Source organism: Cryptotermes secundus, unplaced genomic scaffold, assembly GCF_002891405.2.
Source record: "Cryptotermes secundus unplaced genomic scaffold, Csec_1.0 scaffold225, whole genome shotgun sequence".
In the NCBI taxonomy this organism is placed as follows: domain Eukaryota; kingdom Metazoa; phylum Arthropoda; class Insecta; order Blattodea; family Kalotermitidae; genus Cryptotermes; species Cryptotermes secundus.
In genome coordinates this window covers 201,347-215,033 of record NW_019731218.1, presented here as the reverse complement: position 1 = coordinate 215,033, position 13,687 = coordinate 201,347, and the positions used below count along the sequence as shown (strand labels likewise).

The following is a 13,687-nucleotide window of genomic DNA, read 5'->3' as shown; positions in this document are numbered from 1 at the left end:
ACTTAAATTCCTAAACTGGACACAATGGCTTACTTCTTCAGCGATCAGTTCGTAATTAATAGCTAAACAATTGAGCAAGATAAGTGGATTCTTGTTTAGGGGAATATTTGGACCGAAGAAAGATGAAATGACAGGAGGTTGGAGAAAACTACATAATGAGGAGCTTCATAACTTGTACTCTTCTCCAAGTATAACTGGAATAATCAAGTCAAGGAGGATGAGGTGGACAGGGCATGTAACACGAATTGGTAAGAAAATGAATGCATGTAGAATATTAGTGGGAAAGCCAGAAGGAAAGGGAGTACTAGGAAGATCAAAACGTAGGTGGATGGACAATATTAAAATGGATCTTAGAGAGATAGGATGGAATGGTATGGATTGGATTGATCTGGCTTAGGATAGGAACCAGTGGAGGGCTCTTGTGAACACGGTAATGAACCTTCGGGTGCCATAAAATGTTGGTAAGTTCTTGAGTAGCTACATAATTGGCACCTTCTCAAGAAGGGCTCAGCTCCAGGAGTCAGTGAGAAGTGGATTCATGAGTTCAGCATCTGCTCGTCTTCACTGGCTGTTAGCGGCCGTCAGCACAAAAAATATTCGGAACAAAAATTGAATGATTGAAGTCTTCTTCACGAACCTTCGAGGGTTCATCGCACTTGTAAACTCTGAAGGAAACTGGACTCCATACGTTCGGAGAGGAGACTGGACAACAACAAAGTATTTACAGAACTACAAAAGACGTGTCTGTTGTGACACTTACACGCCCCGAGCGCCCTTAAAAACCGCGCCCTTATCTTCCGATCACACACCTTCCCAAGGTCATGTGATTTATGTGATAAGCGAAAAACTTAATTGTAGCTTTTCTCTTAGTGGGGGTGGAGTCCAACTGGGTCCACTCGGCACGGCAGCCACTGCTTGGCCTATTGTAGCCTGCCCCGGGTGAATATGATGATTGAGAATTTAGTGGAATGAAGATTGGCAGGGGTAACTGAAGTACTCGGAGAAAATCCGCCCCAGCGCCACTTTGTCCACCACAAATCCCACTTGACCAGACCCGGGATCGAACCCTGACCGCCGCGGTAGGAAGCCAGCGACTAACCGTAGTTGTAGCTTACCATACTTGTCAGTAGTTGAACTTGCCCACATTAGATATGTGTACTGTGTACTTTTGTACCAGGCTCAGCTAGCAGAATCTCGTTTGCGATAACACAACGTACCTCTAGAAGGGTAATATTAGGGTAGATTTCTCTATACTCCGCATCTTACCCCATAGAAAAGGAGGATGGATTAATAGGTTAGCCCGTTCTTACGCTATTTCTATTCACTTATTGTGACGCTATTATAGACCACTGTTTAGCTGTGTTACTGTTCTCGCCTCTTGGTTTCCTTTCATAGTTCTTCCGGACTTTCACAAAATCTGTTTCATGCATTACATTTAGCACGACAAGTACGTACGTACGTACGTGAGTTCTGCTGGGCAGAACCAGTTAAAGTAAATAAAGTAAGTAAAGTTATCCCTGTAACAGGCCATGAAGGCCCATAGGGTTGTGAGACGTTAAGGGTCCCACACTATCTAGACAGTCGGCTCAGAGATGGCGGTAAGGTTGTCAGCCTTACGCTCCGGCCGCGCTCTACTCCCCAGGAAAATTATTTATTTAATTCCTGGTACTCATTTCTGTTAGAGGCTGAGTGAACCCCAAGGCCATAGTGCTGCCGGAAGGATTAGGTCAATTGAAAATAATCCATTGACCTCATCGGTATTTGAACCCGCGACCTTCCGACTTGTAGCATAGTGCCTTAACCACTACGCTACCGCGTGCCCCCCAGTTAAAGTAAACCTCCCTGAAAGGAACATTGCATTAAATGAGAAGTAGACAATTGCTGATAACGGAGAATTAATCCTAAATAGCGGTGCATGCTTAGAAATGATATAAGCGATTCTGTGCGAAGTGCTTTTGGGAAGGATCACTTACTTTGGTCTTCATCAATAAAACCCAGCAACACTGCGCAAACATGCAATTAACTGTGTCTAGTCTAGTAATTGGTGTTGAAAATAGTACAATCCGCTCGTCTTCCAACTGAAAATTTTGTATTGTGATAGAAGAACCTTGCAGAATCTGCTCTTGTTTTCAGCGCTTAGATCCTGCCGAACCATGCTTCATGTTATTTTTTCTTTGACTTTGAGACCAGTTTCCAAGCTGGATGAAAAATGTGACCGGCAATTTAAGGAAAACAATTAATTTACTGTATAAGATTTGAGATTTTCACAGCGGTGACTATGAAGAATGCCGTCTTCTGGGATGTGGCGCCGTGTAGAGTTTGTGTGAACCGACGTTTCGGAGGAACGTATTGCTTCCATCTTCAGAGTGGAAGATGGAAGCTGTACGTTCCTCCAAATCGTCGGTTCACACAAACTCTACACGGCGCCACATCCCAGAAGACTGCATTCTTCAATTGATTTACTAATTTCTTTAGTATGAACAACCCAAGAGAATTGCAAACGTTAATTGCAACTCTATAAATATTTTAAGATTTTCTTATTCGTAAATTTAATGTTTGTACCGGTTAATATGCTCGTACGTGGCATATGAAAAAGAAAGAACTAATGTGAGGATGAAGAAAATGACGCAACTTTTACTTTTCACTGAACAGGTATACAGGGCGCTTCTAAATTATTGGCGGGGTTTCCGTGGCCTATAATTCTCAAATCCGAAAGTTTAAAATAAAATTGTTGACGCAGGATGAAAATGTAACTTAGGTTTATTTGGCAGCGCTGTACTTGCAGCATTAATATCTTGCAGTAAAAATATATGACGTCATACATCAAAATGGCGTCTGTTCAAGAGAAAGCAATGTGCATACTTCGGTTTATCGAAACAAAACCCATTCGTTATCAAAACGCAGTGTCGTTACAAAACTCAGCATGGAAGATAATGCTGTTCGACGTTAGTTAAAGCAGTTTAGAGAGACTGGCAATGTTCTGCACGGAAAAGGAACGGGAAGACCAAGCATTTCGCAGGAAGATGTTGATCGAATCCAGGAAGCTTTGACATCTTAAGTGCCATGAAAGGCTCGCATGTTGGAATTGTCTAGCATTCTGTAGTATTGATTCTATAAATTATAAAACATTTTGAGTTACCCTTTCACATTACTTAAGCAGTTTTATTTTCTTCTTCCATTTTCAAAATTATAGGCCACGGAAACCCCGACAATAATTTAGAAACACCGTGTATTAGTAGTGTATTCAAATCAAGGAGAGTAAGATAGGCGAGACATTTAGAAAGCATAAATGACAGGAGAAATGAATACAAAACATTTGCCGCTAAGTCCGAAGGGAAGAAAACGTTTCGGAGTGTTATGTGTACTTGGGAGGATGATGTTAGAAAGTTTTTGAACAGTGCGTGACGATGGGGATTGGATAGCCTCAGGTCACGGAATTTGAGCAGGCCTAAACCTCTGTCAGAATGTGGTATTGAAAGGGGAAGAGGCACGGATTATTATTTGGTCTTGGGCCGGATGGGGCTGTTTGGAAGTAACCACGACTGGATGACCTCGGAAGCAAAATTCTATATCTAAAATTATTTAAATAACTAACTACGCATTAACTTGATAAAATTCACCGTAATGTAAAGAATTAATCATTAAGAAAGCAGTCTTCTGGGATGTGGCACCGTGTAGATGTGGTGTTAACCGACGTTTAGGAGGAACGTATCGCCTCCATCTTCAGGGTAGAAGGAAAAATAAGAAAATTCGCAAGCGAAGAGACCGTGAGAACCGGTACAAGCAGATTGCGGATTTTCTTATTTTTCCTTCTACCCTGAAGATGGAGGCAATACGTTCCTCCGAAACGTGGGTTAACACCACATATCCACGGTGCCACATCCCAAAAGACTGCTTTCTTCATAGTCACCGCCGTGAAAACCTCAAATCATTAATTAATTAATCGTTAATTTGGACAGATATTCTAACTCTGATTGACTCCTCGATATAAGACGCTCGTAAAGCAGAATATACAGTGGAACTCAGTTGACTTTTCATACCACATTTTAGATAAACAGGAGAACTGACAACCCGAAACTTTCTGTTTCTTCCAAAATCTCTATTTGCATTTATTTTTCTTTACGATAGCAATACTTTCCCTGAACTATTAAGCATAAAGACAAAGCAACAGTTGATAAATGGGCGCATTTTCAAATAGTAGCTCTGTTCAAACATGGCTGTACGTCGGATTATTCTTTATTATTATTATTTTCTTTGGCCCCAAGTCGAGCGTGGGAACAAACGACTTCCGTAAAGTAACTTGCAGTGGAAATCAAAACCAATACGTCATTGTGAATGTACACTCCAGCACAGAAAAAGTGGCAAGAAAAGGCAACTTATCGAATTGAGTAGAGAAAGGAATTTCGCATTCTATGTTAGGGACATCTTTGTGTCGCCTTTTTGACGGCACTGCCATTTCAATGTGCTGCCTTTCCTGTGGCTACTGGAGCCTTTTGTTGCTTGGTCCCCGTTTCAAATGTGATAGCTGTAAGCAAAAAAGACATATATATATGGACGTAAGGAATAAAACGAGCTACAACGAAGACTGAAAATGGAAAGTTTTTTCCCCTCATAATGTCCTCCATTTCTCACCAGTTATTCATCCTTTCATGTGTTTCTATTTCTCCCCATTTGTATTCTAGTCTCTTTTCTCCTGGTTTCCTCTTTCTACCCATTTATTTTCACTTATTGCATGTGTTGCTCAATCCCTTGCATCGTTTTCAACTCCCAGTTCTCTTTTCCTATCGGATATTGTTATTTAGGGCCTGCCTGTAGGTTTTATTTTGCTGATGACTGTACTTGCGTTCCGTTGTTTTGTATATGCACATATATATATAGACATAAACAAAGCAACTTGGATGTGGCATCCTAAGGTTTCTATCTCCCCCTCCTGATGAAGGTTTCAGATGCGTATTTTTCGTATGTAATTTAAAATTTAAATCACTTGAATACTAAAATCAACCCCTAAGTTTTGAACAACCATTACCAATTCAAAATATACTATCAGTTTTTTTTTGACACAAAAGTAAATCATTTCCTCTCTTCCTGTCTGACGATTCGTCTTAGAAAGTAAAGTGACTTCAATTTTATGGAAGTTGCTCATATGACGGCAGTTCTCCATTACGGGAGTACGTGTGCACCAGGGGCGTAGGGTACATGGATGTGGTGGAAGCATTGCTTCCCTATAGAAAAGCAACCAAGAACATTTCTGGCAATTTTTAAATTTCGAAAAAATATTTCATACTTCAAAATATTAATTAATCTGAGAACATATATTACATATAATGAGAATATTGCAAGTTTTAATGTGTTACATAAACAATTTATCAGGATAGATCAGTTATTTTCTTCCAAAATGCAGGGATCTTTAAACTGCAACACGCGCGGAAGCAGCAGGTCTTTCGCTTCCACCCTCCCCTGGGTTAACTGGCTGACTCAGTGTCAGTGTTGTCTGAAAGTGAGCTATGCGTTATGGTATGCTACCAGCTTCGTGCTTCCAGCAATGTTGCCAGATGTAAGGCATTGCAGTTTGCAGTAGAATAGTCTGTGACCTTGCAGTTAAGCGTGCTTACTAGTTTTCAGAAGGTGTTAGCGTGTCACTTATGCACAAGTCAATTTAGTTATTATTCTGTATTTTTCTCGATACAGAATTTGTTTTGCTTTGCGTAATTATAACTTTATGACAGTGTTTTTGTGATTGCTGTTAAGTTAAAAATAGAAACATGACACTTTCATGTGATAACCACTGTGTGATTGAAAAAATTCTTCAAACATCGTTCAGTTCACTCAGTTATAATGAGAAACTTAAGATAATAGAAGAAGGTGCACCCAAGCCTAATCTAACTTTACATACAAAAATGAAATCTTGCACACGGCATTTCAATACCAGTTTATATGAGGCTATTCCATGGTTGTGTGGGTGTGATAAACTAAAAAAAATATTCTGTTGGCCTTGTCTCTTGTTTTCTAAAGAAAAACACGTGTTTAACAGTGCTGGTTACAATGACATTAACAACATTTACAAATCTGGCAAAAGACATGGGCATTCAGTTAATCACATTGCTTGTCTTAAAGAAATTACACTGTTTGGTAAAAACAGAAGGATTGAATTTTCTCTAAGCAGCCAATACAAACAGTCAATTGAAAAACACAATGAAGCTGTGAAACAGAACAGGAAATTTGTAGGCCAATTAATTACAGCAGTTTGTTTTCTGGGCTCTCAGGGTTTAGCATTTCGGGGACATGATGAAAGCGTGGCATCTGTTAATAGAGGAAATTACATTGAGGTTTTAAATATGCTGGCACGTTATGATTCTGATTTACACAATCATTTAGAGTCTTCAACTGCTTTCCGTGGTTCTTCTCCTGACATCCAAAATGAACTGATACATTCTGTATCTGAATTGATGACAATGGAAATTAAAAAGGAAATTTCAAAGGCTAATTATGTTTCTTTAATTCTTGATGAGACTTCAGATGTGATGAATAAGTGTCAGTTGGCTTCAGTTCTTCGATATGTGACAGCTGATGGCAATGTTGAAGAAAGGTTTCTGCGTTTTACAGACGTGAGCTCTGACCGTTCTGCCAATTCCTTGTTTAACCATGCTCTTGAGATTTTAAATGATTTTGAATGTGGTCCCAAACTCATTGCACAGACTTATGATGGTGCTGCTGTTATGGCATCACAACATGCAGGAGTACAAGCAAAAATTCGCGAGCAGTACCCAAACGCCATTTTTGTTCATTGTTATGCGCATAGACTAAATTTAGTCTTAGCACAATCTGCTAGTTTTATTAAGGAAGTTAAGGTCTTCTTTGCTACTCTCTCTGGCTTTAGAACTTTTTTTGCCAAGTCCACAAAAAGGACTGAAGCATTGGATTCCCACCTTAGGAAAAGATTTCCTTCTATCGCACCTACTCGATGGCAGTACCATAGCCGACTTGCTGAAACTGTGCATGAATACAGAGAAGGAATTGAGAATCTTCTTGTGTCTATAATAGAGGAACCAGAAGAATGGGATGTAGAAACAATTTCTTCTGCACGCGGACTTCTCTCTCTTCTAAGGGATTTCGATTTCAATTTCATGCTGAAAATATTTTCTTCAATTTTTCCATATTCTGGCGCTCTTTTCAAAATCCTACAAACTAAGAGATCTGATATAGCTTTTTGCAATACCAAAATAGACGAATTTAAGCATCACATGCAAAGATTAAGGGGAGGATTTGACCACCTTTGGAGTGAAATGGAAAATGTCTTCGATTCAAATGGCCCAACTCGACCCAAAAGAATTCGCATTGACTCAATGAGTGGAGAAGAAAGAAAAAACTCCTATAAACGGCTGTTCTGTGAAATTATTGATGTCGTGTGTCAGAATGTCTCTGTTAGATTTTCGGAGAACGCTACGCTCCTCTTCTTGAGTCTTCTTGATGCCAGATACTTTCCCATGTATAGAACCTCATTTCCTGAAAAAGCATTTTCCTGTTTAAAAGAAAATTATGGTGCATTTTTTGACTTTGTTGCCTTAAAGAGTGAACTTTTAGTAATGTTTTCGGACCCAGATATGGCAAAAGATAGTGTGTATGACTTACATCAATATATGTATGCTCTTCAGTTATCATGCGTTTTCCCGCAAATCTTCAAATTATGTGAGCTAGTATTAACAATACCAGCGACAAGTGCTGCAGATGAACGCTCATTTTCAGCTCTGAAGAGATTAAAAAACTACTTAAGAAATTCGCAGAACCAGGATAGGTTGTCATCACTGGCTTTGATGAACATTGAAAAGTCCTTCCTAAACAAACTGCAGTCCAAACCCAGCTTTCTAGATGAGGTTATTGATCTGTTTGCCAAGAAAAACAGAAGAATCGAGCTGAATTATAAACAATAAAGTAAGCATTAATTATATTCCAGGTTCACAACCCTGTCATTTGATGGCTATAAAATTGTGTTGATAATTATGTGTTATTTTAATATATTAGCTTAAATATACAATACATATTAAACTATTAGCTGTTTTCTTTTAAATAGAAGATAGAAACTATAGGGTATGTAGAAAAAATTTATATACACATATATAAAGTTGCTTCCCTGCTTTCGGTAATCATGCTACGCCACTGGTGTGCACTGAGGTAAAGCGCCAAGCATTCCACATCTTTACAAATAAATTTCATTGTAGCTACCAAATTAAGAACTCCTGACATCCCTTGTGTAAGGGTGCACACGAGATCCGATCTTCTTGTGTTGGGGAAGGTAAAATACTTCAGAAAGAAGGAAACAAAGCTGTGGAACGCACCATTCTTGCGATGGTTTGCTGCACTTCTTATTTTTTGTGTTTATTGGGTTAACTTAATAAAGTCAACATAACTGTAGTTAACTTGACTTAATTTAAAATACATATTTCTTACTCCCTTCAGTATTTGCCCTACTGATTGGAAAGGTGCCCTCAAAAGTAGATCCACTGACACGTATTGTCATTTTCTTCTAACAGAATAATTTCATCCACGAAGAAAGCCACTGAGATTTATAAAAGCTTGGAACGTTAAAATATTTATTTAAAATTTTAATATCAGTGATATGATTAGTTATGTAGGTCTACAAGAATAGGATAATGTTTCGTACTAGTAATTTCAAGCTATTATAATAATTTTGTTACAATTATTCAACTTCTGAGATAAAACTACGGTTGGTTAATGTAGAAATGTGTTTTAAGATCCCTTTTAATAAATTTTAAGTAATGAATTTAAAAATCGGAAAAGAGAGATCAATTTGAATGTTTCGGTATATTTATTCAGCACCCCCATTGTCAGAAGTATTAGCTAATCTTATATCTAATTACCTACGCACAGATCGAAAGCAACCTGGAGCTAGCCTCAGACCACAGCGCCGTCACCATAACCCTGAGTGCCGACCCCATACTGAAAGAGATAATCCCCAAGCTATGCACAAAAAACACTGATTGGAATAAATTCGGGGACATCATCGACAGCAACATCAACCTGACACTAAAACTCAAAGAACAAAACGAAATAAATGAAGCAGTCCAACATCGGACAACAACCATACAAAACGCGGCGTGGCATGCAACACCCGATGTAAGCACAAAACCCTCGCGAACCCACAACATCCCGCTGCAGATTAGGAAAATGGTAGCGGAGAAAAGAAAAGCGCGAAGAACGTGGCAACGAACGCGGAATAAACAAGATAAAACCCTCCTAAACCGTCTCACACACAAACTACGCTCGGTCTTAATGGAAACCCGAAATGCCTCTTTTCAACAATACACCTCAAGCTTAGCACCTGAAGACAACTCGTTATGGAAGGCAACGAAAACTCTCCGGAGACCGACAGTAGCAACCCCTCCAATCAGACGCACTGACGCCAGCTGGGCTAGAACAGACCCTGAAAAGGCTCAAGCATTTGCACACTATCTCGAGACAGTCTTCACACCCCTACCTACGAACGCCGTGGACGACGAGACGGAAATTAATGCTTATCTGGATATGCCATGTCAAACTGACCACTCGTTGAAACACATCTCCCCAAGGGAAATAATGCAAGAAATCAAAAACATCAAACCCCGCAAAACGCCTGGGTACGATCTCATCACTGGTGAAGTCCTCAAGCACCTTACCAGGAAGGCACTGGCGCTGTTAACAGCCATTTTCAACAGTATGCTTCGACTAGGCTACTACCCCGTACAGTGGAAATTTGCACAAATAATCATGATTCACAAACTGGGCAAACCTGATACAGAGATCACATCTTATAGGCCCATTAGCCTTCTGCCTATAGCTTCCAAAATATTCGAAAGACTCCTCCTCAAACGAGTCACAGCCATAGCACCCATATCAACCTTAATACCTAACCACCAGTTTGGATTTCGGACAGGACACTCAACAGTGCAACAGTGTCATAGAGTGGTGCGATACATCACGGAAGCTATCGAAGAAAAGTGACGTAAAAAAAATTACACATAGTTCTGTGATTCATAGGCAAAAATAAAATACACTCTCGACATTGTCCCTACGCAATATTATTCACATGGCGATGCCCACAATATCCGATGCTGTTCCTAATTATTCAAGTCTGCAGAGTCGATAACAAAAGCGCCAGTGTTTCAGAGTGCCTACCGTTGTTATCCTGTAGTACTGCTGTCCCATCAAGTTTCACACCATATCTCTTGCAAGCTCGAGATAAACAAACTGAATATAAACGTTCTCCTGGAATGTGACTTCTCTTAACAGTTGTATTACAGCTACCTAAGGGCGATACACACGGAGCGGTTTTCGCCGACTCGGCCGCAGCCTTGTAACAAAGTACACGATGCTGCACATCGATTCGAATGCCGAGTGCAACAGGCGGTGCGGTAGGTAGCAGTGCACAGGTGGACCTTCATGAGGAACGTATATACTTCTGTCACTCGTTTACTTACGGTGTGGGAGGTAGCAGTGCACAGATGGACCTTCACGAGGAACGTACAATACTTCTGTCACTGGTTTACTTACGGTGGAGGCGGAGAAGGAAACATCGGAGAATATGGAGTCACCCAATTGTGAGAGACAGGACTTCAAAAGGTCTATTTTACACTTTATTTAATCAAGCACGACAAGATGAAGATAAATTTTATAATTTCGTTCGTATGTCGAGCGAATCTTTCGACGAACTGTTGCTGGTCGGGCATGGACCTCAATCCTACTCTCCAGCATTGTCAGGAAAAAGTGGAATGAAATAGAAAACTGCCAGTAAATGTTAGTATGCTTTTCGTATTGTATGTAAACAATGTTAAATATTTAATAATAAAGAACTTCATTCCATTACATATACATATTTTAATTTATATGAGATCTAATACAGGAATATTTACCATTGATTCTTTCGCCGCGTCAGAAACTGCTGAGAATGTATTCAATCTATGGAGTAACAGCGCGCACGAAGTCTTAAAACCGCTCGCTGCACCGCCTGCAGACGACAGGCCGAGTTGGCATATCTGCCGACTGTCGGCGAGCACCGCCTTGTCTGTTTTATCCCATCTGATGCAATACAACTACGCGCCGAGGCGCCGAAAACCGCTCCGTGTGTCATGGCCCTAAATGATTAACAGACTAGCCAGCTACCAATCTCCCCTGAGCTATTAATAGTTGATACGCTGATCAAGATTTTTTTTTTTTTCTTTTAAGGACAGCAACATTTCTTTGCCATGTCTATTAGCGCGACGTGAAAAGGAACCCTACATAAATCCATCCCACTTTGCAACGTCACAACCTATTCCTATGAACTCAATTTCGATATCCTCCTGTACTGTACTACGTACATACCGAAATTTTGAGCTCTACAAGCGCTTTCATACCTGTTTCTTAACCGAAGTTCAGTATGCATTTCTCAGTTCCTATATGCGGCTTACTTGCCCGTCCACCCTCTTATTATTCATTTAATCATCATAACAAAACTAGATAAACAGCAGGAATTGTGTACGTCTTCTGATACGTACATACATACGCACATACATAGTCTCCATAGTGCATTACCGAGCGTCACAGTCAAGTGGGTAGTGCTCCGGCTTTATGTTCGCGAGGTTGCGGGTTCATATTGTGGCATATAGACTCGTTGCTAGCAACGACTGCGAAACAGACGAAATAACGGCCATTGCTAGGCAACAATTTTGTAACTGCAGTACTGGAGCCGTTGCTAGGCACCTGCCCGCGTGCAACAATGGAAATAATATTGGAATCGATTTTCTTATATGAATCCGATCCGATGCCGCACCGACCAACTTGAGGAAGTAAGTTAGTGCAGTGCACTGAGTGGAGCGAGTTGGCTTGTGAGCGAGAGAATGAGTGAGTGAGTTAGAGGACTGCAGCAGTGAAGCTGATAGCTGATGAACTGGACATTTCGGGAACCCAGATGAAGGAGAAGGTCCGCCCTCTGAAGCCGTTACCAGACAACGACTGGTGAAGATACAGCGGACTGACGAGACTTAGTGAGTCCTGTTGTGAATTTACGTCTAGAGTGTGCGAATTAACGATAGCGCTGCAGTTACTTGTAGTTACGATCTGTAAGTTTTCAATAAATCCAACTACCAATCCAAACCTCGTCTATGGTCACTCTTTCACGTGACAATATCTTGGCCTGGAGTCCGGCTATCTTGACTGAGTTTTTCGTGGTTCTCCTCAGTCCCATCGTATATATACCTAGATAGTGTATAAAACTAAGTCACGACCGCTTTCTTTCTTATCCTGTCCAATTAATTACTTACCAGCTCTCCTACCATTCCACTGTTGAGCTGCTGACGGAGGCTTGAAAATACCATAAATAAATAAATAAGAAGCTTTCATGAATTTCGGGCCACATTTCCTCGTGTATAACCATTTCATCTCCAATTTCTTTTACAGATTTCTGTCTTTCACTTTCTTACATCTCCAAATACAGGTATTTTCTGTTTAATCCCCAGTTCTTTTTTCCGTCGGCAAGCACTCGTCCTTGTCAGTTACGTTTCACAAAAAGGCGCATGCTCTTTGTGCTTTATTTTTCACAAAGTCATCGCTTCTATTCTTGAGATGGTTGAGTGATAGTGTCCAACAATACTAATGGGGAAAGAATAGTGTTGACTACTGCAGTGTTGCCTAAGACGCAGGAGGAACCAAGCTGTTATTATAGAATGAGGGTTGACCCTAAGAAGTTAAATGAATTGAATAGAATATTCTCTCTCAAGTCTACAAAAGACGATTGTTATTATGACGTTATCTACCTTATGTATGTTACAGTAGTGATTGGTTGAATTCACGAATTATTGACAGACGGTGTTAACAGAAAGGAGGGAAGGTGAAAGTTAAGATATTTATGTTTTTAAACAATTAAACCCATGAAAACTTATGGTGCGTGAAGGTATATTTCCACCATTCTGAACCTCAGGTGTCCTTGAAGCCTTGCAGTGAAAAATTTTACTGAAAAAATGTTCCTCTTAGATAATGGCTTCACTTAAGGCAGTTTGTTATTCTGTCATATGTAGTAACTTAATAAATCTGTTATTGTCGTTCGTGAACTTCTGAAGGTACTGGGATTGGACGTTTTTGACAAATGCTGGTTTCAGTACCTTCCATTTTAATTAAAATGGCTTCATAAAGCATTATAACAGGCCTAGTTGTTTAACAATATACATTTTTGTTGTAGTTGTGTTCAGGTAGATACATATTCTTAAGTCATATATGTTACACGTTTAGAGACCACACTTACCTGGGTGTTAGCGGGCTCCGTAGTCTAGGGGTAACGTTCCCACCTCATGACTCAAGGTACGCGGGATCAAACCCGGCGGAGGTTGTGGAATTTTTAATAGCGGAAAATTAAGGGAACAAGTCCTCCGGGAGGGTCTTTAAGCCGTGGATCCCGTGGCGTAGCTTTACGGCACGTAAAATAACCTCATGCCTCAAGGAGGCCTCTGAGCCAAATTATAAGGACATTTCTCGCCCAACAATAGTATCTAACTCCTCTGGTAGATGGGGGAAGTATCTAGATACCGCTGAGCCAGTAGAGGTCGAACTCGCTGGCTGAGTCGGGACTGATGGCACGCACCATTATCGGTAGGGTATAGAGACTGGTAGAATATCACAGGGGGATGTACAATAGACCACTGGTCGCGGTGCATGGGGAAAC

At 40.3% G+C, this 13,687-nt stretch overlaps 1 long non-coding RNA gene across 1 annotated transcript; it reads right to left on the bottom strand.

Annotated features, from left to right (window-relative positions):
* Positions 1–6,903: 6,903 nt before the first annotated feature.
* Positions 6,904–7,808, bottom strand: LOC117282469. Its single transcript, XR_004513210.1, has 2 exons — positions 7,630–7,808; positions 6,904–7,503 (listed from the first exon to the last, which is right to left on the bottom strand). It is a non-coding gene; the product is annotated as an uncharacterized LOC117282469 (long non-coding RNA).
* Between the last annotated feature and the right edge of the window lie 5,879 nt (positions 7,809–13,687).